The sequence below is a fragment of the Mauremys reevesii genome, linkage group 10, assembly GCF_016161935.1.
Source record: "Mauremys reevesii isolate NIE-2019 linkage group 10, ASM1616193v1, whole genome shotgun sequence".
NCBI lineage: Eukaryota > Metazoa > Chordata > Testudines > Geoemydidae > Mauremys > Mauremys reevesii.
This window is the reverse complement of record NC_052632.1, coordinates 29,115,830-29,143,752: the sequence shown is the minus strand read 5'-3', so window position 1 is coordinate 29,143,752 and position 27,923 is coordinate 29,115,830. Positions and strand designations below refer to the sequence as shown.

The 27,923-nt window shown below is 47.2% G+C and overlaps 1 protein-coding gene across 10 annotated transcripts in view; it reads right to left on the bottom strand.

Moving 5' to 3' along the window:
* FAM189A1 (family with sequence similarity 189 member A1) overlaps nucleotides 1-27,923 on the bottom strand; it is a 424,039-nt gene that overhangs the window by 116,130 nt on the left and 279,986 nt on the right. The gene's annotated exons all lie outside the window — the stretch shown is intronic.

The window sequence follows — 27,923 nt, the reverse complement described above, 5'->3', positions numbered from 1 at the left end:
TAATCAAAGCCACACCTTTATTCCAACCATCATTATAACATTTATCTTCAACACAAGAAGGCACCAATGAGTGACAACAATGTTCTGCTATTTGAAATACACAATTCATCATATAATCAGTGATATAGCTTGAAGCAGAATGACGTCTGTTGACCAGCAGAAGCTACAAAAATGAAACTAGGTGAGAGAAAAATATTGTAGAAAAGTATGGTAGATAAAAGTAGCTGTATCTTTAAGCCCTTCTGTGGGCTGTTGAGAAAGGTTGTTTTTAGGAGGCAGAAGATAGTTACTGTACTCTACAGAGCCAAATCAAACCAGGAGAAATGAATTGAGTAAGTGTGAAAAACATGGGAGGTAAAACAGGTGCAGGAAATGTAAGAAATCATGATCAGAAATAAAATCATATTTAAATAACCAGGAAGATGATTAGAATAGAGAGAGGTTAATGTTATGAAAATAGAGACAGGAGAGAATGGAACATGAAGGGAAGGTGAAAGACATACAAAATTTTGTGTATGTGTGTGTGAGGGAGAGTGAGTACACACTGATCTCACTTTCAATTTATTTTTACTCTGAAAAAGTTTTACTTTATCTTTTTTGTTTCAAGTTGTTTGTGTTGAAAACCCTTTAAAATACAGTAAACATTCAGCAGCCTCAAATTTTAATTTTCACAAAGTTCTTCTTTTTGTCTTTCTTTAATTATGTCTCCCCTTTATCTTGAGGCTTTAAAAGGCACTAGGCATTTCTGGTATCTGTTCTTCTTTTAAGATTTTGATTAAAATGTGTTTTATTGAATGTACTGAACCCCAGTCAACATTTTTATTCTACTTTGACTTTCTTTAAATTCTGATTTGTGTGATCTTAAAACTGCAATATTCCCATTCAGCTCAATGGGAGGTTTATCCATGTAAGTAGTGCAGAATTGGATTAATTATCCTCATTTTGATGTCTTTGTTCAAAAAAACTCCCCAAAAACAAAAACAGGACTGTGTTTTTCTATTGCCTTGCTATAGTGGTTTTTAGCTAAGATTTCACTCTATATGAATTTTTCCTCAGCTTACTAATATAAGACTGTAGCCACTTATATTTTTCTTAATTACACTTACACATTTAGATGCTTTCTCCTTTCCTAATTTAAGCCATTTTATGCTGGTGCAGAGGATTCTAAAGATTGGTATCAGGATATATTGCCTCCCCTCTAGATCACTGGCTCAAACCCAGCCTGGGTCACTATTGAGTAAGAGTTATTACCAGCAGATGGCAGTTCAATGGCCTATGTGAAATGAGCTTAGTGGTCTCAATTTCCAGATTTTCATACTGGAAAAAACAGTGCCAAAACTGGTAGTAATTAGAAGCTTTAATGGGAGTCTGAGCAGAGGTCAGGAATTTAATGGGCCATGTAGACTGAATTAGTCAGGGTAAGGCACAATAGCTGGGGCAGTGTGGAAGAGACTGTATAGTGACCATCTGTGCTGTGTACCATGTACCATGGAGACAGCACTTCTATCTTTATTGCCACCAATAGAGCACCTAAATTGCATATTGTATTTGTGTCATGATTAACATTTTACCTCTTCCCAAATCATCTTCTGCTGCTTGAATGACTCGCTGAACAAACTGAGATGGGCTCTGGCACCTCCAGGAAATGGACGTGTCCCATCTGAGGTCGTATAGCAGCATATTTAAACAGATTTCATTCTTACTAGTTAGCTTTTTTTTTTTCTGTCTTCATACAAAGCTTGACTCATTCATCTCTTCTTAGTAGCTAGATGTTTTAAAATATATATTTTACATCCAAGTAAAAGAAAGATACAGAGATAGAAAAAAGAAGAGAAAATGTGTGATCTCTCAGATTAATTTGGTGTCTCTGCTTCAGTGATGCGGAACAGATAAGCAGTTGAGAGAGCAATACAAGGCTATTTTTGAAAAAAATTATGTTAAGTAAACAGGCTGATAAGTTAATATCATGCCATATATCAGAATAAAGGCATACTCCAGACAAATTGCTGTCTCAGTGGGTTTGAACTCATGAACCTCTAGAATGCCCTCTAACCAGTGTAGTTAGTCAGAATGCTTTTAAAAATGCAGAAAACATAAATTAAACCATTTTCTAGCCACTCATGAGCAGAAGTGGATGCAGCTTTCTGCTGCACTCTATGTAGCCTGGTCATGCCCTGAGTCATAAATACTGTAAATGAAACAAAGAAATAGCCAACTAAAATGGTGAGCATCTTTTGTACTGATCCCTTGATTTCTTACTTTTTTTAAATAATCAGATTAGAATTTTATACGTGTAGCTTTCCTCATAACATTTTTAACATTTTAAGATAGGTATTTCAATTCCTGTCGGTTTCTAATACTTTTTTTTTTTAAACAAATGAATGAGATCTGATCTGTGCTTGGCTTTGTGGTATATGATCAGACAACCTTCAACTCTTCAATCCCATGATAAATACAAAAAGTTGTTAAACTAAAGGAGGTCTTGCCTTTGAACTCCTCTGGGAATGTTGGAAATGGTGCTAGCTGTTAGATAACTACTACAGAACAGGTTTGAAATTCTCACTTTGAATTTAGAGTTGTGTCAAATTCAGCAGTCACAGAGCTACAGCACACCTGCTATATCAGCAGAGAGCATTCAGCGAAATCAATACGCTCTTGAGCTGGTAAAAAGTTACTTTAACAAGAAAAATGCACTTTATACAAAGCTGTCTACACCAAGATCATTTATTCTCTGATACATGCTGTGTCTGTTCAATGAAAGATAGTCACCCACACATCATGGTACGTATTTAACACTTCTAATGTGAAAAATAGATCCTAGGTCTACTTTTATCTCATGTAATGAACAGGTATCACATAAACAAAGGCTGAAAAACAATATCTAAAGCTTCCTAACAAGAGTCTGACCTGCAACTGCTTCTCTATTCACTCTAAAATGAATCTTACAACCATGTTGTATAGCACAGTACCTGTCCTTGTATCTTGCTAAAACTATTTTTAAAGGGTTTCTTAAATGCACAATGAAAACTGTTGAAATTAAAGTTACACCAACATATAGGGCTGCCCCCAAAAATACGTCATAATTTTTACACATGCAAAAATATATATATTTGCGCAGCAAACACCGTGCAATTGGTGGCTTTGCTTGTACAAAAAAGGGCACATATATATCAGAGGCACATTTCTGGAGAGCCTTTGATAATCCGACCCACTGTGCACAACTATATACCTTTTCCTTTAAAAAGTGTTCATGAAGCAGTGGCCCCGGAACAATGGCCCCACACCCTGGCTGCTGGTGGAGCCCCGATAGTTGAGGGAGCCACAGAGACCCTCCACCTGCCTGTGGTGCAGGGGTCCCGAGAACAGCCCCCAGCCCATGTCCCCACCTGGCCCAGGGCGGGTGGAGGTGGAGAATGTGTGACTCTGCGCCAGCTCCCCACAGATGCCCATGAGGCTCTGTACCTGACCCGGCTCTGGTCGGGGTTAGGGATCCTCGGAGCTGCAGCCTGGCCATGGTAAGAGCCACACGGGCAGCTGTGGGGAGCCATGGACCCTCTCCCTGCGTTGGGAGAGGAGCCCCAGGGGCAGGAACACAGGCCAGGGGCTGCTCTCCTCGGGCCCCCCACACTGCGGGCAGGTGGAGGGTCTGCTGCAGCTCCCCACAGCTGCCCACGCGGCTCTTACCATGGTCAGGCTGTGGGCAGCTGTGGGGAGGCTGGGTTCCTCCATCTGCCCTGGACAGAGGGTCCAGGAACACAGGCAGGGGGCTGCTTTTGGCCCCACCCTGGGCAGGATAGGCGGGCTCCCAGGCTCCACTCCGGCTTGGCCAGGGGTGGGGCCTTCGGGGAAGAGGAGGAGCATGGGCAGGCTTTGGGGAAGAGGCAAGGCTTTGGGGGGAAGAGGAAGGGTGGGGCCCCCCTGTCCCCCCTCACTTTTGGGAAGGCTCCAACGCCCTTGTCATGAAGTGACCGTCTTAAGGCCAAAACAGCATTGCTAACTTCTATATATTTTAGGATTTTATACTACTGACAATCACGATAGTATCTGAGCACCTTCCTCATAAAATTGATAGCAATAGTGAAGTTCCAAGTGGACTTAATGGAGTCGCTGGCACTTCTAAACTTTTTGGGGTCAAAATCTGCTTGGGAGAGGGTGAGGGCTTGGATGACTTTCTGGGGGTGGATAAAGAGTGTGTCCTTCTTAGGCAGAATAGCCTTTTTGAAGAGGAAGGTTTTGAATGTTTTCCTAAAGATGGTTAGATTCTGGATTCATCTACTCTCCTCCAGAAGTTTGTTTCATAGACAAATCCCTTTCGCTGAGAACGTTTGGTCTTCACTGCTCTTGCACTACATCTTTGGCTTTGTGATCCGCATTGTTCATTTCCCATTTCAGCCCCTACCCCCCATTTTATTCCTCCCCTCTCACAGAGAACAACTGATTTTTTCTAATTACTCCCAGAATATATACACTTTTGGCTCAACTGTGCAACCTCACCTTGAAGGGCAACTCTGTAGTGTGCATTAGACAGACTTTAGCTGTAGTTGTAGCTCCTTAAATATATTGCATCTCTAAGGAAACTTGGTTGGCGTTACTGTCAGAATTGATCAAGACCGCTTAAAGCAGCAGGTGACTTTTACCTAGCAGGGGATGAAAACGATGAAAGGCTTCTCTGAGAGGAAAGGACATTGGGAACTTCAAGTATATTAACTGCACACAAAAAAAATAATCTACAGTACAATTACATTATGACACAAAATGACAAAGGCAAGGACATAAAAAATTTTTTTGGTTTGTCTTAATTTACTAAATTTTAGTATAGCCTCTACAAGAGTTTCAGAAAAGAGTTTGCTATTACTGTATGTAGCACGTGTACTCCAACACCTCGCCACAACAGGGTGAGTTGGGGACAAAGTAACAACCTCTGCGCAACTGTTTTTCTCTCCATGTCACAAATCTTAATGATAACGCAATAATTTTCTTATAAATCAATAATACATGGAGGCTGCCGTGTTGAGCACAGTCCTCAAACCCTCAAACTTATGAGTGTGACATCCCACCAACAATTTATGATATTTCCCCATAGTCTGTTTCCTATAGAACTGCTGGATGTGGGTTCCTGCAGTACTCACCCACTGTGGCAACAGCTGTCAATATTTATATTGTCTTTCAGATGCTTAAATAGGGAGCATAAAAAAACTCCAGGACAAAATTGAAAGATGAAATACAAAAGTTCAAAAGTTGACAACACAACGGATAAATGCGGTGGCAGCCCTGCTTCTGGTGTGTACTGTAGTGTAACACATAAATAAGGCAGCCCTGGGCAGCAGATTTAATACAAACAAGAGAAAGTACTTTTTCACACAACACACAGTTAACCTGTAGAACTCATTACCATGGGAAGTATAACTGGGTTAAAATATGAACTAGGTAAGTTCACAGAGGATAGGTCCATCAGTAGCTATCAAGATTGTTCAGGGATGCAATCCCATCTTCGGGGCAACCCTAAGCCTCTGATTGCCAGAAGCTTTTAGGGGAAGACAGGGATGGGTCACGCCAACTGCCCTGTTCTGTACACATTCCCCCTCAAGCTCTGGTATTGGTCACTGTTGAAGACAGAATACTGGGCTAGATGAACTACTGGTCTGACCCAGTCTGGCAGTTCTTATGTTCTGAGAATGGGAAGAGAAAGGAGTGCAGCAAGAAAGAAAAGTTTAATGGACAAGAGCCATCAAGAGATCAGACTAGAAAGGAGAGGAATGGAGAAGAAGCATTTGTATGAAAACTACTAAATGAGCATTTATTATTGTATTTTATAAAACTCTTTCCCACTGTTCTGATCTTTCACTGACCTGAGAACTAATCTTCACTATTAATTCTCAAACTTACTTAAGATACAGTGTGGTCTACAGGCTAGGGCATTGGCTTTAGCATAAGAAGAGCTGAGATTTAATCCTTCCTGAGCCATTCATCTGCTGTGTGAACTTGGGGAAGGCAGTACATCTTCCTACTCTCTATCTGCCCTGTCTAAAAATATTCAGGTTAGGGGCCCTCTCTCATTATGTATTTGTACAGTATAGAACCATAGATATGTAGGGCTGGAAGGGACATCAAGTCCAGCCCTCTGTGCTGAGGCAGGACCAAGTAAACCTTGACCATCCCTGACAAATGTTTTTCTAATATGTTTTTATAAACCTCCAATTATGGGGATTCCACAACCTTCCATGGAAGCCTATTCCAGAGCTTAACTATCCTTATAGTTAGAATATTTTTCCTAATAATATCTAACTTAAATCTCTCTGGCTACAGATGATGTCCTTTACTTCTTTCCCCATCTTCAGTGGACATGGAGAAAACTGATCTCCATCCTCTTCATAACAGCCCTTAAAGATATCTGAATACTTATTGGGTTCCCCCCCAGTCTTCTTTTCTCAAGACTAAGTATGCCCAGTTTTTTCCAACTTTTCCACATAGGTCAGGTTTTCTAAATCTTTTATCATTTTTGTTCCTGTCCTCTGGACTCTCCAATTTGTCCACCTGCTTACTAAAACGTGGCACCACAGTACTCCAGGTGATGCCTCACCAGTGCCAAGTAGAGTGGGACAATTACCTCCCATCTCTTACATGTAACACCCTGGTTAATACAGCAGAATATTAGACTTTTTCTCATCTGCATCATATTGTTGACTTATATTCAATTTGTGATCCACAATACCAGCCAGATCCTTCTCAGTAGTACTACTGCCTAGCCAATAATTTCACATTTTGTAGTTGTATATTTGATTTTTCCTTCCTAAGTGAAGTACTTTGCACTTGTCTTTATTGAATTTAATCTTGTTGAATTCAGATCAATTCTCCAATTTGTCCAGATCATTCTGAATTCTAATCATGCCCTCCAAAGTGCTTGCAACCCCTCCCTGCTTTGTGTCATCTGCAAATTTTATAAGCATACTCTCCACTCTATTATCCAAATTACTAATTAAAATATTGAATAGTAACAGACTCACGTTTGACCCCTGCAGGACTCCATTAGATACACCTTTCCAGATTGACAGCGAACTATTGATAGCTACTCTTTTAGTGTGGTCTTTCAACCAGCTGTGCACCCACTTGGAAGTAATTTCATGCTGATCACATTTCCCTAGTTTGCTTATGAGAATGTTATGTAAGACTGTCAAAAGCCTTATGAAAATCAAGATATATCACATCATCTGCTTCCCCTATTCACTAGGCCAATAAGAAGGAAATCACATTGGATTGGCATAATTTGTTCTTGACAAATCCATGCTGGTTATTCCTTATAACCCTATTATCCTCCAGATGCTTACAAACTGATTGTTTAATAATTTGTTCCAGTATCTTTCCAGGTATTAACATGAGGCTGACTGGTCTATAGTTCCCTGGGTCCTCTTTGCTCCTCTTTTAAAAAAAAAGTTCTATGTTTGCCTTTCTCTAGTTATACGGGACCTCACCTATCCTTTAGGAGTTCTCAAAGATAATTGCTAATGGTTCTGAGACTGCATCAGCTAGCTCCTTAAGTACCCTAGGATGAATTTCAACCTGGCCTGCCAACTTGAATACAGCTGACCTATCCAAATAGTCTTCTAGCACAGTGGTTCTCAAACTGTGGGTCGGGACCCCAAAGTGGGTTGTGATCCCGTTTTAATGGGGTCGTCAGGGCTGACGTTAGACTTGCTGGGGCCTGGGGACGAAGCGAGATCCCAAGCCCCACCACCCAGGGCTGAAGCCGAAGCCCAAGGGCTTCAGCCCTGAGTGGCGGGGCTCAGGTTACAGGCCCCACCACCTGGGGCTGAAGGGCTTTGGTCACCCCTCCTGAGGTCATGTAGTAATTTTTGTTGTCAGAAGGGGGTCGCAGTGCAATGAAGTTTGAGAATCCATGTGTGACGGTGCCCCCCATAAGGCTTTATGGAATATGCTTATGATTGTATATGTGACGTAACTGGAATATGTTTTAGGCTACATATGCCATGTAACATATCTATGTAAAGGTTATGATCTACTGAATGTATTCATCCTATTTGTATGTGTGTATCATTTTTGTATTTGAAGTTATGAATATTGGCTGTGCACTGGCTTGATTTTAACTAGCCTAGTAGAGCATTTGGTCAGCTTCTTGAGAAAAGTGCAAATTAAGTGCCCAATCAAAAACCACTTTAGCCAGCAATGAACTTGAAGATGCCAATCCATATCTGAGCTTTCCCAGGAATGTGGCTTGGCTGGTAAAAGCTGAGTCATGCATTGACTCCAAAACTCCAACTTGGAGCTGGACTTTGCATAGGAGTGAGGGTCTCTACTCACAAGGGAAAGTCTATTTAAACCCCTCGGAGACCCCTCCATTTTGTCTTCAGCTGGCTAAAGGGATAGCCTCTCCACCCTCAAGGATACCTGGAAAGAGGACAGTAACTACAGGGGCGTGTGAGTGATTGCTGGACCCGGACTAGCAGGAGACTAGTCTCTAAAAGGAAGCTTACTGGAAGTGGCAAGGTTTTATTTGTATTCAGTTTCTTAGACATAGACTTGCATGTTCTATTTTATTTCACTTGGTAATTCACTTTGTTCTGTCTTTTATTACTTGGACCCACTTAAATCCTACTTTCTGTATTTAATAAAATCATGTTTTACTTATTAATTAACCCAGAGTATGCCTTAATACCTGGGGGGGAGCAAACAGCTGTGCATATCTCTCTATCAGTGTTATAGAAGGTGAACAATTTATGAGTTTACCCTGTATAAGCTTTATACAGGGTAAAAGGGATTTATTTGGGGTTTAGACCCCATTGGGAGTTGGGCATCTGAGTGCTAAAGACAGGAACACGTCTGTGAGCTGCTTTCAGTTAAGTCTGCAGCTTTGGGGCACGTAATTCAGACCCTGGGTCAGTGTTGGAGCAGACGGGCGTGTCTGGCTCAGCAAGTCAGGGTGCTGGAGTCCTGAGCTGGCAAGGAAAGCAGGGGCAGAAGTAGTCTTGGCACATCAGTTGGCAGTTCCCAAGGGGGTTTCTGAGATCCAACCCGTCACACCCTGTTCTAGCACGATAGGGTGCCAGTCTCAGTTGGGGCCTCTGGGCACTACTGGAATACAAATAATAGGCAACCCACAATAGGAGATTGACAACACTGAGAGAGTTCCAGATCCTGGATGATAGTGAACTGCTATAAATTTGATTGAGGACCTAGGGCAGTATGTTAAAAACACCGAGTAAGTTAGTTATGCCCAAATCACCAAAATATGGGCTAAGAGATAAAGCAACAACAACAAAAAATCTATACAGCATGTAGCAATGGTGGAAAGTGGATTAAAATAATCAAATCTTGGGCCATAGCATCTATTGATGTAAAATTACTACCAGAGCTAACATTGTGCGTGTGAAAGAAAGTCTCTAAAAGCACTGGAATTATGTTTCTCAAACACATGTTCATGAAGGGATAGAGCATACAGCTACTATGTACACATGGAGCTCCCACTGACTTCAAGTGAGGTTCTAAAAACAGTGCAGCTGCAGGAAACTTTTTTCCCAATTAAATTTTCATAATCAACATTAAAATCTGTGCTGGTAGTTTTGTTAGTGGGTTGTGTTACTAACATGTAGTACAAACAACATAAAAAGTAGCCATAAATGCTAATGATCTCAAAATGCATATTCAAAATGCTAACACATGGTGTATAGTAAAATTTCTCATAAATTATGTGAAAATATAATGTAGATAACAATTCTTACTGCATTACCTTAAACACTGAGGAAGTCCCTCATTTGTCATTTCTCAGTTAAACCAAGGTTGTTGTTTTTAAAACAATTCCCTTCTCTGTGAAACTCTTTTATAATTAAAATCTACCATAAAGAAACTTTACTATATTATTTTTAAACCGCCCATATGTATTCAAGACGTTGCAGCAATGATCCCTGTGGAAAAATTCAGAAACACTTCAGCTGTTCTGCAAGAACTCCTTTTGCTGTAAAAATGAATAAGCCTGACAGAAATATGTCAAGTCAAGATGAACATTTATTTGCCTTGTGCATTGAGACTACTGTACTTGCCAGCACCCTGTGAACACCAGAGCATGATTCAGAGCATTAGCTTGTTATTTCCCTCATTGATTCTATTTTAAGAAACTGCATACATAAGTGATTCTGAACCTGACGTTTGCACTAAACTACCACTTGGAAGTTCACTACCATGTTTTAGTTTGGTAGTTAGAGTATCATTTAAAAGGAATTAATGTTTGTTGATCAAACCTACAAAAAGTATGATTTAAAGACTGATCTTTGCTCCTCACAGCTAGCTGACACCGCTTTTACAGTAAGTCTAGAGCTTACAAGTGCTGTCATCCTCCAAAGTGGCAGAGTTAAAGGACCTAAAGCACTATGCTAATTAATATGAGCTCTATTAAACTGAGTAGTCTAAGTATTTAGACTGAAGCATACAATATGCTTCCACAATACCGGCAGCTGTAAAACCCTGAATGAAAAAGTGTTAAATTATATGCCATACACAGAGTTGCACTTCACCAATTTGGAATGAAATCCTGCAGCTCTTAATTACATAAGCAATCCTGTTGATTTCAGTGGAACTGCTCCCATGAGTAAGGTTTGCATACACATACCCTCATTGAAATGTGACTTTGCTGATTAAGGTAAAACAAAATAAGTAGACTCTGTTACATGAACTAATATTATCATCATGATTATAATGTGGCAAACAGAAAGTAACCGCAAAGCTGATTTGTCCTACTTCTATAAAGCACAATGGGGCAACTTCTATGAAAAGCTACTGATTAGAACTTCATCTCAGACATGAAGATTGACTACTGATAACCAGCAACTTTATTTCAGCCTCTTCCATCATCTTCACTGTTCCTCATGCTGGACGGAAGCCAGACCAGGAGATGTAGGAGTGAAAAGCCGGTGGCTTTTTAGATACATTTCTCCTTTCATACTTCGGTGCTAGTAGTTGAGGGCATCCTCTTGGCAGTTTAAAAGTTTATTGCTTAAAGAGTGAGAAAAGATGTTAGGATCCCCAGATTATATTCCTGGCTCTGTCACTGATTTGCTGTAGGAACCAAACTTCCCTTTGAATTCTTCCAATGGTCAGAGGGCTCTAACCTTTCTCCTAGGAAGAGGTCACATGAGCTGCACCTACTAAACCAGATAATCTCTGGGGATTTTACAGAGGCATGGAGCATTCATGTGTAGGACACTTGCCTCTCTTCCTCTTCTTCCTCTCTGCAGCCCCTTTAGAACCATGCAGTCAGGGACTCCCTCACTGCTGGTGGCCCCTAGAGTCTCCTTAGCAGAGGAACTCCACAACATGGAACAGGAAGCTACTCAAGCTCTGTATGTAGGGTTGCCAGATGTCCAGTTTTCAACCGGAACGCCCAGTTGAAAAGGGACTCTGGCAGCTCCAGTCAGCACCGCTGAGCGGGCTGTTAAAAGTCCAGTTGGCAGTGCTGCGGGTCTAAGGCAGACTAGTCCCTACCTATCCTAGCAGCGCGCTGCACCCTGGAAGTGGCCAACGGGTCCATCTCCTAGGCAGTGGAGCCACGGGGCTCTGTGCGCGGCCCCCACCTCAAGCACCAGCTCTGCTCTCCCATAGGCTGGGAACAATGGCTAATGGGAGCTGGGGTGTGTGTGGTGCCTGTGGGTGAGAACAGCACGCGAAGCCTCCTGGCCCCCCCGCACCTAGGAGCCGGACCTGCTGGACGCTTCCAGGGTGCAGCGTGGTGCCAGGAGAGGCAGGGAGCCTGCCTTAGCCCCTCTGTGCTGCTGATCAGGAGCCACCCGAGGTAAGCCTGTGCCCCAACCTCCTGCCCCAGCCCTGAGCCCCCCCAAACCTGGAGGCCCCTCCTGCACCCCAAATGCCTTCTCCCCATCTTCACCCCAGAGCCTGCACCCCCAGCTGGAGACTCACTCCCTCCACACCAGTCCAGAGCCCCCTCCCACACTCTGAACCTCTCATCCCTGGTCTCACACCAGAACCCGCACCCCCAGCTGGAGCCCTCATCCCCTCCTGCACCCCAACATCCCTGGCCCCACCCCAGAGCCCCTTCCCGCACACTGAACTCCTCATCCCTGGCCCCACCCCAGAGCCTGCACCCCCAGCTGGAGCCTTCACCTGCTCCCACACCCCAAGCCCCTCCCCCATCCCAGTGAAAGTAAGTGAGGGTTGGGGAGAGTGAGCCACTGAGGGAGGGGGAATGTAGTGAGCAGGGGATGGGGCCTTGGGAAAAGGGCGGGGCTAGGGTGTTCGGTTTTGTGCGATCAGAAAGTTGGCAACCCTATCTGCATGCAGTAACTTATACTAGTTTTTCCTTCATTTTTTTCTCCAGGGCAGTAGGGGGACATCTGACAGAGCCCAGCTTTCCCCCGACCTATACATCCAGAACACAGAGCAACCCAAGGGAAGTGCTTCTACTTGGAAAATGGGGAACACACTAGTGAAATGGCACTTCCCACCTTTGTTAGATTATGCAGCAGTGAAGGAGAGAATCTGGGAAATTCATGCTAAGAGGTTACATTTAACATGATGTCTAAGGCACAACACAAAACAGTCTATTCATTGATACTGCCATTAATTAATTGTATTGGGGTGGTTTCATTTGTCTGGGATTTTGTTATTAAAAGGACAATGAAAATATCCTTGTAAATTTTTCTTGTGTTCCAACGGTCAGGTCTAAGCCAGATTTAAATAGTCCAATGATACCCTTGTTTTATCTCACAGCTTGGAGATTGCAATATTTTCATAGCAGTCTAGGGCCAAATTTTAAAAATGATTTAGGTGCCTGAAGATGCAGATAGGTGCCTAGTGGGATTTGCAAAAATGCCTACACACCTAACTCCCAAATGACTTCTCTTGTGATGCATGAAGCAAAAAACAGGCTCAGGCAGCAGTACTTTTTGATGTCTAAAAGTTAAAGCTGTTAACACAGAAAAGACACTGACTCTGCAACTGAAGGTACTATTTGAATACAAGACGGTTACTCACCGTTGTAACTGTTGTTCTCGAGATGTGTTGCTCCTATCCATTCCAGTTAGGTGTGTGCGCCGCGCGTGCACGGCTCTTCGGAAGATTTTTACCCTAGCAACTCTGGCGGGTCGGCTGGGCGCCCCCTGGAGTGGCGCCGCTATAGCGCTAGATATATACCCCAGCCGACCCGTCCGCTCCTCAGTTCCTTCTTGCCGGCTACTCCGACAGTGGGGAAGGAGGGCGGGTCTGGAATGGATAGGAGCAACACATCTCGAAGAACAACAGTTACAATGGTGAGTAACCGTCTTTTCTTCTTCGAGTGATTGCTCCTATGCATTCCAGTTAGGTGATTCCCAAGCCTTACCTAGGCGGTGGGGTCAGAGTGAGACGCGGCAGAGTGTAAGACTGCTGAGCCGAAGGCTGCATCGTCTCGAGATTGTTGCACCAACGCGTAGTGGGCAGCAAAGGTGTGGACCGAAGACCAGGTGGCCGCCCGACAGATGTCCTGGATGGGGACATGGGCCAGGAAGGCGGCCGAAGAAGCTTGCGCTCTCGTCGAGTGAGCGGTGAGACAGCTAGCTGGCACGTGAGCAAGCTCGTAGCATGTCCAGATACAAGATGTTACCCAGGAGGAGATCCTCTGAGAGGAGACCGGCTTGCCCTTCATGCGATCGGCAACCGCTACGAATAGCTGGGGCGAACGCTGGAAGGGTTTCATTCGCTCTATGTAAAACGCGACGGCTCTGCAGACGTCGAGGCTGTGAAGCTGTTGTTCACGACATGAGGCGTGCGGCCTCGGGAAAAAAACCGGGAGGAAAATGTACTGGTTCACGTGGAAGGCCGACACCACCTTAGGGAGAAAGGCCGGGTGCGGCCGAAGCTGTACCTTGTCTGCATGGAAGATGGTATACGGTGGACCAACCGTTAGGGCACGAAGCTCGGAAACTCGTCTCGCTGAAGTTATAGCGACGAGGAAAGCCGTCTTCCATGACAGGTAGAGCAGAGAGCATGTGGCCAAGGGCTCGAAGGGGGCTCCCATAAGCTTGGCTAGAACTAGGTTCAAATCCCAGGATGAGGTAGGACGCCGTATCGGCGGGTACAAGCAGTCTAGACCCTTAAGGAAGCGGGAAACCATTTGGTTGGAAAAGATGGACCGTTCTCCTATGGCCAGTCGAAAGGCGGACACGGCGGCCAGGTGTACCTTCAAGGAGGAGACCGCGAGTCCTTGTTCCTTAAGGGACCAGAGGTAGTCCAGGATCGTAGGAATAGGGACCACGAAAGGATTAAGGCCTCTCTGATCGCACCAGAGTGCGAAACGCTTCCATTTCGCGAGGTAGGTCGAGCGAGTGGAAGGCTTCCTGCTTTCCATCAGGAGCTGCTGCACTGCCTCCGAACAGTCACACTCTGCGTGGGTCAACCACGCAGGTACCAAGCTGTAAGATGGAGGGACTGAAGGTCCGGGTGGCGGAGCCTGCCGAAGTCCTGCGTTATCAGGTCCAGCCATAAGGGGAGGGGAATGGGATCCCGTACGGAGAGCTCGAGCAGCAGAGTGTACCAGTGCTGCCTCGGCCAGGCCGGAGCGACGAGTATGAGGCGGGCCCTGTCCCTCCGAAGCTTGAGCAGCACCCGATGTACGAGTGGGAACAGAGGGAAGGCATATAGTAGGTGATCCGTCCAGGAGCAGAGGAATGCGTCCGACAGGGAGCCTCGGGAGCGACCCTGGTAAGAACAGAACTGGTGGCACTTCCTGTTTTCTTTGGAGGCAAACAGGTCTATCTGGGGAAACCCCCACCTTCGGAAAATTGTGCGCACCACATCTGGACGAAGGGACCACTCGTGGGAGAGGAACGACTGGCTGAGATGGTCGGCCAGCGTGTTCTGCACTCCTGGAAGAAAGGATGCTACCAGGTGAATCGAGTGGGGAATGCAGAAGTCCCAAAGGAGCATCGCTTCCGTGCAAAGCAGGGAGGAGCGGGCCCCGCCCTGCTTGTTGACATAAAACAGCGCCGTCGTGTTGTCCGTGAACACCGCCACACAGTGCCCTTGAAGATGGGCGTGGAAGGTTTGACACGCGAGGCGGATCGCCCACAGCTCCCTGACGTTGATATGTAGGGAGAGCTCTCGGGGCGACCAGAGACCCTGGGTGCGTAGGTCGCCGAGGTGTGCCCCCCACCCCAACTCCGAGGCATCCGTGGTCAGGGTGACGGACGGGCGAGGAGGGCGGAATGGGACTCCGGCACACACCACCTCTGGGTCCAGCCACCAGTTGAGTGAAGCGAGGGTCGGTTTCGTGACTGTGACTACCATGTCTATGGGGTCGCGGTGCGGCCGGTACACTGACGCAAGCCAAGTTTGAAACGGGCGAAGGCGCAGCCTCGCGTACGTAGTCACGAACGTGCATGACGCCATGTGGCCCAGGAGGTGGAGGCAGGATCGCACCATTGTTGTGGGAAAGGATTGTAGGTCCCGGACGAAGGAGACCATCGCCTGGTGCCGAGGGAGGCAGGCCCTGGCCAAATTGGAATCCAGGACCGCTCCGATAAATTCCACTCTCTGTGATGGAGCTAAAGTGGACTTCTCGGCGTTTATTAGAAGTCCTAGGCGCTGAAACAGGGCTAGGATCTCAGCCATTTGACTTGCTACCAGCTGGCGGGATGGCCTGCGGATGAGCCAGTCGTCGAGATACAGGTACACGTGCATGCGACGACGGCGGAGGGCTGCGGCAACCACTGCCATGCACTTGGTGAAGACCCGCGGCGCCGTGGAGAGACCGAAGGGTAACACCGCAAACTGGTAGTGCACGTTGCTGACTACGAACCGCAGGTAGCGTCGATGGGGAGGGTAAATCGCGATATGGAAGTACGCGTCCTTCATATCGAGGGCGGCAAACCAGTCTCCCGGATCCAGGGAGGGAATGATGGTCCCCAGGGTTACCATGCGAAACTTGAGCTTGAGGAGGTATCTGTTGAGCTCTCGGAGGTCTAGTATAGGTCGTAGACCTCCCAGTTGTCCATTGTTATCTGGGACCACGCCGGGAGGAAGTGGGAAAGACGGTTGAAAAATAACGGGGAAGGATCCGGTAAAGAGACTGATGGGCCGTCCTCGGGCGTCCCATCAAAAGGCAGACTTAGGCCCCTGAGGGGCTTTGGAGGGCGCTTGGGACTGATTTCCCCGGTTGCCCGACGGTCTCCGGTGGTTCACCCTGCCTCTGCGTGGATTATTAGGCCGTGGCCTGGCCTGATTAAACCGGCGGTACGGCTGCTGCCGGAAGGACCTCCGCTGGGTAGCTGGCGTGTGCATGCCCAGGGTGCGGATGGCGGCTCGGCCATCTTTAAGCATCTGAATCCTCGAGTCTGTTTTCTCTGAGAAGAGGCCCTTGGTGTCGAAGGGCAGGTCCTGCAGAGTGTGCTGGACCTCGGGCAGCAAGGTGGAAGACTGCAGCCAGGAGATTCTTCTCATGGTCACTCCCGCGGCCAAAGTTCTGGCTCCTGAGTCTGCCGAGTCCAGGGATGCCTGGAGGGAGGACCGAGAGGCTTTCTTGCCCTCCTCAATAAGGGCTGAGAATTCCAGTCTGGAGGCTGCTGGTATCAGCTCCGTAAATTTAGAAAGGGACACCAAGGTGTCGTAGGTGTAGCGACCAAGGAGAGCCAGCTGATTGGCAATCTGTAGCTGGAGGCCACCGGCCGAATAGACCTTCCGGCCCAACAGGTCCATCCTTCGCACGTCCTTGGATTTTGGTGCCGGAACGGGTTGCCCATGTCGCTCCCGGTCATTCACGGACTGTACTACCAGGGAGTCCGGAGTTGGATGTGTGACAAATACTCGTACCCGCTAAGGGGAACCGAGTATTTCCGTTCCACCCCTCGAGCAGTGGGAGGGATGGACGCTGGCGACTGCCAGATCGTATTGGCATTCTTTTGAATGGTCCAGATAAAGGGCAGGGCCACTCGCAGCGGAGCCTCAGCTCCAAGACCCTGGTCACCGGATCATCGTCCTCAGCGACTTCCTCGACAGGGAGGTCAATGGCCTGTGCCACCAGTCGAAGCAGGTCTTGGTGGGCCCACAGGTCAGTCGGTGGGGGTCCGATGTCGATGCCCCCGCCACCGCCTCATCCGGTGAGGAAGACAAGGATAGGCCCTGGCCCATGGCTTCTGGAGGGGGTTCGTCCATGGGGTGCGAAGCCTCCGCGTCTACGGGATGCTCTGCCGCTACAGGTGGCGGTGGAGCCTCAACCTGCGGTGATGGAGGAGGCCTTCTGACCGTGGCGTCCGGCACCCTGTGGTCGGAGGTCCTGGGTCGCTGAAGGAAGGGGCCCCCTTGAGTCTCGTGATAGGCCCAGGGGGTTCAGAAGCCCCACTGCTGCAGACCGTGGTCCTGCCCTTGGGGGTCAGCCCGGAGATCACCACCGCTGCCCGCTTGAGAGGCGACCGAAGGTTTGCGGGAAGGCCACGGGGGGACAGAGGCGCTCAGGGACTGCACTGTCGATGCCGCCGGTCTGTCCCTGGACGGTGCCGGGGATCGGTGCCGGTCATCGTGGTGCCGGGAGCGAGAGCGGAACCATCGACCGTGCGGGTACCGGGAGGTCGACCGCGATCTCGACCGACGTCGGCGGGAGCGGCTGCGTGATGACCGGTACCGAGAGCAGTACCGGGATCCGGACCTTCTTCGGTACCGACGGTCGGGAGACCGGGACCGGGATCGTCTCCGGGAGTGCGACCGGTACCGCGATGTGGAGCGGTACCGGGACTGCGACCGGCGCTGAAATGGAGAACGGTACCGTGAACGGTACCGGGAACGTGACCGGTGCCGGGATCTGGATCGGCGAGAAGGTGACCGTCTCCGTGATCAGGATCGGGACCGAGAGTGGGAACGCCTTCTGTCTCATCCGTCAGGGGAAGGAGGCCTCATGATGGCCGGTTTGCCCACTGACTTCACAGCCCGCACCGGTGGCGCCGGGGGCTGGAGACACGGTGCCTCTGTGAGCTCTATCAGCTCTCTCGCCGTCGAGAATGTCTCTGGCTTTGACGGGAGAGGCAGCTCGACCGCGGTTTGCACCGGGGAGCAGGGCGGTACCGGACTCGACGGCTCTTGTGGCGCCGGAGTCGACGGTACTGTGCACGGTCTGTGCACCACCACAGTCGGTGCCGGAGGTGCCGGCGGTGGCTGGGTGAGCGGTCCCGGAGGCTTGGTGGCCGTCTGCGCCATCTTGCGCTTCCTTGCTGGAGAAAGGGACCGGTGCCGGGGCGCCGGTGCCGGCTGTAGCTTTTTAAGAGTCTCGGTACCGGACCGGCTCGGGACCGCTGGTGCGCTTCGCACTGAGGAGGACTGTTGAGCCGCTGGGGTCGGCACCGTAGTGCTAAGTGCCGATTCCATTAAGAGCTGCTTTAGCCTAGAGTCTCTCTCTTTTTTAGTCTGCGGCTTAAATGACTTGCAAATCGGGCACTTATCTGCTCGATGGGACTCTCCGAGGCAGCGCAGGCAGGAGTCGTGAGGGTCACCGATCGGCATGTGCCGCTGACAAGCCGAACAGGGCTTGAACCCCGGTGCCTTGGGCATGAGCCCGCACCGTTTCGGGAAAAAGAGGGGCTAGCCCCCCTAATTCCCCTTAATACACTAACTAACTAACTTATTTAACTATTTTAACTAACTATATACAATAGAACCAGAGATACGCTAGGGATGTGGAGGTCAAAGGAGCACTCCACTGTTCCAACAGCCGTCACGGGCGGCAAGAAGGAACTGAGGAGCGGACGGGTCGGCTGGGGTATATATCTAGCGCTATAGCGGCGCCACTCCAGGGGGCGCCCAGCCGACCCGCCGGAGTTGCTAGGGTAAAAATCTTCCGAAGAGCCGTGCACGCACACCTAACTGGAATGCATAGGAGCAATCACTCGAAGAAGAACATAAAGTTTTCCCTATGCTTCTCAAATTAACATCTTCAGGGTTGGCTGCATACAATTATCACTCCCATCTGCATTCAAGTGTAGGTAAAAATTAACTGTATTTTTCATCTTCCTAGAACTCAATCTCTGGCTACCCCAGTTTTCAATTGCAGTGCATGTCATCAATATGGGTCCCCTAAAATTTAGCTTCAAGTTTCAGGTTACAACCCAAAAGGTCAAAGCCAACTCAGATGGAAATCCAAGCTTCCCAATGAAACTGAAAAAAAAATTTCAAATAGTTTTAAAACAAAATCATAAAGGCACCTTGGCTTGCTAGAAAGGTAAAATTTTGTTTAGTGCTCTGTAACGAAAGTCCAAACCTGGTAAACTGTGCTTTAAGGTTTTTGGGCCACATTTTGCATTGCTCTAGATGCAGGAACATCTTTGTACCTCTACTGGCTTAATGGCCAAAAGATGGAGATCCCCAGACTGAGCTATTTTACTTGGCACTGTAGTGTCCTTTGGTTACTCTTTCTTTATATTTCAATTTATTTCAAAAGACTGCAGTTGCACAAAACAGACCTTTCCTAAAAATATTAGTAAAAGCTCTTTCATGCTGCAATTTTTGATGACAGCATGACATTCAACTCAGAAGAATGTACTTTGTACTTTATAACAAAAGTCAAATAAAAGTGATGGAGCTGTAATAAAAAATAAAAATAAAAAAGTGTTTATTAAAACACTATGGGGCTCAGACTAAATAAATAAAAAAATGCTGTGAAATATCTCATTTTTCCTAAAATAAGATTAAATATAAGGTAAGAGAAAGTTACTCACCTTGCAGTAACTGAGGTTCTTCGAGATGTGTGTCCCTGTGGGTGCTCCACTCTAGGTGACGGTGCGTCCCAGCGCTGTCGATCGGAGATTTTCGGTAGCAGTGCCTGGTTGGGGCGCATGCACCCAGATGGTATCTCCCGTCTAGTTGGAATCTTCCTGAGTGTGTGCGCCCCACACCCTCCTCAGTTCCTTCTCTACCATGGTGAGTCATCTCAGTACTCAAAGTAGAGGGGAGGAGGGCGGGGAGTGGAGCACCCACAGGACACACATCTCGAAGAACCTCAGTTACTGCAAGGTGAGTAACTTTCTCTTCTTCTTCGAGTGCTGTCCCTGTGGGTGCTCCACTCTAGGTGAATGTGTAGCAGTACCCACTACGGTTGGTGGGACTTTGGAGATACAGCAGGGAGTACTGAAGATAGTACTGTATGACCTACTATTGTGTCTGCCGTGATGTCTTGTGTCAGAGCATAGTGTTTTGCAAACGTGTGTTCAGATGACCATGTAGCCGCTTTGCAGATATCAGGAATGGGAACGTTGTGTAGGAAGGCAATGGATGCCGACATGGCTCTAGTGGAATCCATCTGGGTGCATGGATTCTTTGCCTCAGTCTTCACGGCTGAGGATGTTAGGGAGATTCCCAAACCTGAGCTGGCTTTTGTAGGTGACAAATCTGAGGAACTGTCACAGATTGAAGTGTCAGTAGAGGAGGTTTTGGAATTAATTGATAAACTCAACATAACAAGTCACCGGGACCAGATGGCATTCACCCAAGAGTTCTGAAAGAACTCAAATGTGAAGTTGCGGAACTATTAACTAAGGTTTGTAACCTGTCCTTTAAATCGGCTTCGGTACCCAATGACTGGAAGTTAGCTAATGTAACGCCAATATTTAAAAAGGGCTCTAGGGGTGATCCCGGCAATTACAGACCGGTAAGTCTAAGCAAATTAGTTGAAACAATAGTAAAGAATAAAATTGTCAGACACATAGAAAAACATAAACTCTTGAGCAATAGTCAACATGGTTTCTGTAAAGGGAAATCGTGTCTTACTAATCTATTAGAGTTCTTTGAAAAGGTCAACAAACATGTGGACAAGGGGGATCCGGTGGACATAGTGTACTTAGATTTCCAGAAAGCCTTTGACAAGATCCCTCACCAAAGGCTCTTACGTAAATTAAGCTGTCATGGGATAAAGGGAAGGTCCTTTCATGGATTGAGAACTGGTTAAAGGACAGGGAACAAAGGGTAGGAATTAATGGTAAATTCTCAGAATGGAGAGGGGTAACTAGTGGTGTTCCCCAAGGGTCAGTCCTAGGACCAATCCTATTCAATTTATTCATAAATGATCTGGAGAAAGGGGTAAACAGTGAGGTGGCAAAGTTTGCAGAGGATATGAAACTACTCAAGATAGTTAAGACCAAAGCAGATTGTGAAGAACTTCAAAAAGATCTCTCAAAACTAAGTGATTGGGCAACAAAATGGCAAATGAAATTTAATGTGGATAAATGTAAAGTAATGCACATTGGAAAAAATAACCCCAACTATACATACAACATGATGGGGGCTAATTTAGCTACAACGAGTCAGGAAAAAGATCTTGGAGTTATCGTGGATAGTTCTCTGAAGATGTCACGCAGTGTGCAGAGGCGGTCAAAAAGCAAACAGGATGTTAGGAATCATTAAAAGGGGATAGAGAATAAGACTGAGAATATATTATTGCCCTTATATAAATCCATATCTCGAATACTGTGTACAGATGTGGTCTCCTCACCTCAAAAAGATATTCTAGCACTAGAAAAGGTTCAGAAAAGAGCAACTAAAATGATTAGGGGTTTAGAGAAGGTCCCATATGAGGAAAGATTAAAGAGGCTAGGACTCTTCAGTTTGGAAAAGAGAAGACTAAGGGGGGACATGATAGAGGTATATAAAATCATGAGTGATGTTGATAAAGTGGATAAGGAAAAGTTATTTACTTATTCACATAATACAAGAACTAGGGGTCACCAAATGAAATTAATAGGCAGCAGGTTTAAAACAAATAAAAGGAAGTTCTTCTTCACGCAGCGCACAGTCAACTTGTGGAACTCCTTACCTGAGGAGGTTGTGAAGGCTAGGACTATAACAATGTTTAAAAGGGGACTGGATAAATTCATGGTGGCTAAGTCCATAAATGGCTATTAGCCAGGATGGGTAAGAATGGTGTCCCTAGCCTCTGTTCGTCAGAGGATGGAGATGGATGGCAGGAGAGAGATCATTTGATCATTGCCTGTTAGGTTCACTCCCTCAGGGGCACCTGGCATTGGCCACTGTCGGTAGACAGATACTGGGCTAGATGGACCTTTGGTCTGACCCGGTACGGCCTTTCTTATGTTCTTATGTTCTTATGAGTTCTAATGCCTTTGGGCGGTTGAAGATTCTTCGCCCGGTAACAGGATCTGATGCAGTCAGAGATCCACTTGGATAGATGTTGTTTAGAGATAGCTGTGCCTTTTGATCTTTCGGCAATGGAAACGAAGAGTCGTGGAGACTTGCAAAATGATTTAGTCCTGCCTAAATAAAAGGCAATTGCTCGCCTGACATCGAAAGTATGCAGGGTTGCGTCCTGTGGAGTTTTGTGAGGTTTGGGGTAGAACGTAGATAAATATATAGGTTGGTTGAGGTGGAAGGTTGATACCACCTTAGGAAGAAATTTAGGATGTGGTCTCAAAGTGACTTTATCTTTAGAGAAGATTGTGTATGGAGGGTGGGTCATCAGGGCACTCATTTAACCAACTCTCCTTGCTGATGTTATGGCAACTAGAAAAGCCACCTTCATGGACATATGTAGATCAGAGGAGGTAGCCAAGGGCTCAAATGGAGGTCTCATGAGAGCATGAAGAATGAGGTTAAGATTCCATGTAGCCACTGTTGAGTGAATCTCAGGGTAAAGATTTTGCAGGCCAGAGAGAAAGCGTTTAATGGTGGGGTGTGTAAAGAGTGAGTACCCAACCAATAATTCATGGAAGGTGGTAAGCGCCACCAGGTGCACTTTGATGGAGCTGAGCGAAAGTCCATCCTGTTTTAGTTCGAGGAGGTAATCTAGAATATTAGGAAGGGTCACGTTGTTGGGTGCTAAATGTTTATGTGAGCACCAAAGAGCAAAGCGCCTCCATTTCTGAAGGTAGGTTTTACGAGTGGAGTCTCTCCTACTGTGCAAGAGGACATATAGGACTTGCTCGGAACAGGCTAGTTCATGGGTTTGGAACCATGAAGGAACCAGGCTGTGAGGTGGAGCTTCTGGAGCTGGGGGTGAAGGACTCGTCCACTGTCCTGGTAAAGGAGGTCTGGCCTGTTGGGGAGAGCCCATGTGTGACGGGAGGACATGCGGAGAAGGTAGGGGTACCACGTCTGTCTTGGCCAAGCCGGGGCAATAAGGATGATCTGGGCCTTGTCGTCCGCGATCTTCCGAATAACCCTTTGTAGTAGAGGGATAGGTGGGAAGGCGTACAGGAGGTAGCTGTTCCATGGGATGAGGAATGCATCCCCTAGGGATGCAGTCCCGAGTCCCGCCCTGGAGCAAAACAGGGGCCATTTTCGATTTCGGGTCGTGGCGAAGAGATCTATTGACGGGGTGCCCCAGTGGGAGAAAAGCTGTTGGAGTACTGCGGGGTGCAGCTCCCATTCGTGTTCTGTCGAGAAGTGCCTGCTGAGTGCAGCGGCAGTAGCGTTGTGGCAGCCTGGTAGATAGGAGGCAATGATCTGTATTCGATGTTGTATGCACCAATTCCATAGTCGAATGGCTTCCATGCAGAGGGAATGTGAGCGGGCTCCCCCTTGTCTGTTTATGTAATACATACATGCTATGTTGTCTGTTAAGACTCGCAGGTATTTGTTCTTTATGAGGGGAAGAAAGTGAAGGCATGCTCTCCTCACTGCTCTGAACTCTAGGAGATTTATGTGTAGATGCGTCTCTGATGGAGACCACCAGTCTTGTGGCCTGTGTTCCCCTAGATGCGCTCCCCAACCTATCAGGGAAGCGTCCGTGGTGAGCATGAGCGTTGGGGATCGTTGCTGGAAGGAAACCCCTGTGCAGAGGTTTTCTGGACTTGTCCACCATTGTAGGGAAGTTATAACATTGGGAGGAGGAGTTAGCAGCATCGCTAAGGGATGTCTGCTGGGTTTGAAACTGGAGTTGAGCCAGCCCTGGAGGCATCTCATATGTAGCCTGGCGTGTTGAACTACGAAGGTGGTAGCTGCCACACAGCTCGTACGCACGCTCTCTATTCGTCTACGCTCTCTAATCTGCCTACAGCTCCTTGGTCACACTGCCATGTGACCAAGGAGCTGTAGGCAGATTCTTGCTTGTGTCCTGGGACGAATAGAGAGCGTGCGTACGAGCTGTGTGACAGCGAGGAATCTGTTGTATGGGAGCGAGGCCCTGCTCTGGGTTGAGTCGAGATGAGCTCCGATGAACTCGATCTGTTGCATGGGTATCAGGGTGGATTTTTGGATGTTTATTTGGAGGCCTAGGCTGTGAAAGAGGGAGATGGCGAGATGCGTGGCTTGAAGTGTGTCGCCATAGGAGTCGCCCTTGATGAGGCAATCGTCCAGGTAGGGGAAAAGAGTGACGCCATGTTTGCGGAGGTGAGCCACAACGACGGCTAGGGTCTTGGAAAAAGCTCTTGGAGCCGTGGAAAGTCTGAAAGGAAGAATTCTGTATTGAAAATGATCCTGACCGATTGTGAATCGTAGGAAGTGTCTGTGAGCTGGATGAATTGATATGTGGAAGTAAGCATCTTGTAGGTCGAGGGCTGTGAACCAGTCCCCTTGATCCAATGCAGGTATTATTGTGCCCAGTGTGACCATCTTGAATCTTTGTGTCCTCACAAATTTGTTCAGTCAGCGTAGGTCTAGTATAGGCCTCCATCCTCTGGTCTCTTTCTGCGTTAGAAAGAATTGGGAGTAGAAACCTGTCCCCTGGTGTTGCAGATGCACAGGCTCCACTGCACCTAGTTGCAGAAGGTGAGCCACTTCTGTGCGAAGTAATTGCTCGTGAGAAGGGTAGGATATAAAAGGGATGGAGTAACCGGTCTGAACTATTTCGAGGACCCAGCGGTCCTGTGTGATCCGCTGCCAGGCATGTTGGAAATACTGGAGGCGGTGGCCAAATGGACAAGTGGTGGAATCAAAGGGTGGTCATGCAGACCCTCGAGCAATGCTTCAAAACTGTTGTTTATTGCCCTGTGGACGGAGGGTGGTGGCTTGATTTTGGTTTTGTCTGCATTTGAGAGGTCTAGAACGATTCCTAGTTGTGTCGTATGGTCTGGATTGAGGACGATAGTACTGATGTATGCGTGGTCTTTGGTAGGGTTGGTATCGCTGTCTCCTGGGAAGAGATGGGTGAATGCCCAGGGTGCGCAATGTCGCTCTGGAATCCTTCATGGTGTGGAGGAGTTAATCAGTTTTGTTTTTTTGGGAGAAGAGTTTGTCCTTATCGAAGGGGAGATCCTCCACTTTAGTCTGTAGTTCTTTAGGAATGCCTGACGCAGAGAGCCATGAGGCTCTGCGCATAACCACAGCAGTTGCAATAGTACAGGCTGCTGTGTCCGCCGTGTCTAAAGATGCCTGTAGGGCCGTTCTGGAGATCAGTTGTCCCTCAGACAGGATTGATTTGAAGTCTGCTCTTCTGTCCTCTGGTATTTAGGAGGCAGATCGAAAAGCTTATTGTAATTATCAAAATCATAGCTGGCGAGGAGGGCAGAATAGTTAGCAATCCTGAACTGTAGTGTAGAGGATGTATAAACTTTGCAGCCCAGGACATCAAGGCGTCTAAGGTCTTTGTCTTGAGGGGTGGGTCGATATTGTGACTGTTTGGTCCTCTGTGCAACTGCATCGATGACAAGAGAGTTTGGTGGTGGATGAGAAAATAGGAAGTCTGCGTCCTTTGCAGGAACGTAGTATTTACGTTCAGCCTTCTTGCAAGTTGGTACCAGAGAAGCTGGGGTTTGCCAGAGAGTGTCAGCTGGCTCCATGAGTGCCTCATTTATAGGGAGCGCGATTTTCGAGGGCGCAGATGGTTGAAAGATTTTAAGGAGTTTGTGTTGCTTCTTCTGAACCTCTTCCAAGGGAATATCCTGGCTGAGTGCAACCCTCCTAAAAAATTCTTGGAACTGTTTGCAGTCATCCACGGTCTGTGGATGTGAAGGGAGGATGGCTTCATCTGAGACTAGTGGAGAGTTAGGATTAGGCGAGTCAGGATATGGTGCGCAACTCCCAGAGTCAGGAGGGGGCTCAGGCACCCTAGAAGTGGATGGAGCAGGAGATTGAGGCACAGACGGAGGATGATTGGTAGGAGGATGTTGCCACGGGTACCATTGAGGCCAAGGCATAGGGTAGGAGAACCCAGGTGCCACCCACAGGGGGAAGCAAAGTAAGGAAACTGAGGCTGCTGAACTTGATCCGTGACCTGAGGTGGTAAAGGTGCCTGTGGAAGAGAAGCAGGAGGGGAGAACTCCGCTTGCTGCTGTAGCTCAAGGTCACCATCAGTGAAATCCAGTTCAGGAGAAAGTGGCGGTTCAAGAAAAGAGTCCTCTGTATCTAGGAGCGGAGAGTGAGGCTCAAGTGGCACTAAAAGGTCACTTTGAGTAAGAAACTGTTGCTCCTGCTCCCTAGGCTGAGCTAAGCTTGCTCTCTGCTGTAGCTCGTTAGTAGTGAGTTTAGAGGTGCCCTGCAGGGGGTCTGCTGCTGGTGCGCGGGTACAAGAGTGGCTGGGTGCCGATGCTTTTCGCGGTGCCGAGGCTGATAGCGCTGTCGGCACCGCAGCTATTTTCACTGCTGAGGCAGAGCGTGCTGGCGGGACCGTGGCTGCTTTTAGCGCTGAAACTGACAGCATGATGATTTAGAGCCGCAGATCCCTGTCACAGCGAGCTCTTGACTTGAGGCTCGCACAATGGAGGCACTTCGCGGGGATGTGGGTGTCCCCGAGGCACCTCACACAATGTCAGTGCCCATCTGACCACGGCATGGAGTCCTGGCAGGAGATGCATTTTTTGAATCCTGAAGCTCCTGGCATTATGAATTAGAGATGGCCGAGGAGAGAGAGACAAGCCTGAGGGGCTTTTTTTTTTAAACTAAGTAACTAACTATGTAACTATACTAAAGGAAGGGAAACAACTGGGAAGTAATTAATAATTATTTCTATGTTCTTTGATACTGTTTCCTATAGATATCAGGGAAGAGAAGGCAGCACTGCCCCGAGTCCCGTCTTCAGCTGAGGACGGTTGAGAAGGAACTGAGGAGGGTGTGGGGCGCACGCACTCAGGAAGATTCCAACTAGACGGGAGATGCCATCTGGGTGCATGCGCCCCAACCAGGCACTGCTACCGAAAATCTCCGATCGACAGCGCCGGGACGCACCGTCACCTAGAGTGGAGCACCCACAGGGACAGCACTCGAAGAAGAATCAATATATGGCAACAGAGGGAAGTTTATTGGTTATTATTGCAATGATATTCTGGAAATTTAAGGTAAAACATTTTGTGCTAAGAAAAGCCGTAAATTCACTATATCAAAAGAAGCAAGAAAGGTAAATGGTAATATGAATACAGTAGAACTCAGAGTTATGAATACCAGAGTTACGAAATGATCAGTCAACCATACACCTTATTTAGAACTGAAAGTATGCAATCAGGCAGCAGCAGAGACAAGAAAAAAAAAGGCAAATACTGTACAGTACTGTTTTAAACGTAAACTACTAAAAACTAAAGGGAAAGTTTAAAAAAAGATCTGACAAGGTAAGGAAACTGTTTCTGTGCTTGTTACTGAAAATGCTGCTCTAAAGACAGAATTATTAGTTTCTTCATGGGCTCATCTCTGGCACTTATCACTATGGTATCAGTACTTCACAAACATTAATGTATCTTTGCAAAACCTCTGTGAGCTGAGAGGATGGTATTATCCCCATTTTACCAATAGGAAGCTGAAGCACAGAGATTAAAGTCAAACGCATCCACAAATGTTGGGAGCCCAATGAGAGATCCCTAAGGCCTGAGTTTTCAGAGTACTTAGCATTATATAGCATTCATATGCTCAAAGCACAGCTCCCACTGACTGCAATTGCAGTTAGGAGTGCTCAACACCTGTAGAATTCAGGCCACAAAGCCCCAAGCTGCTCACTGAGAAAATATGGAACATGCAATTAGGGACCACCTGTGAAGAGTTTGGTTTATGTGACTTGCTTAGCATCACAC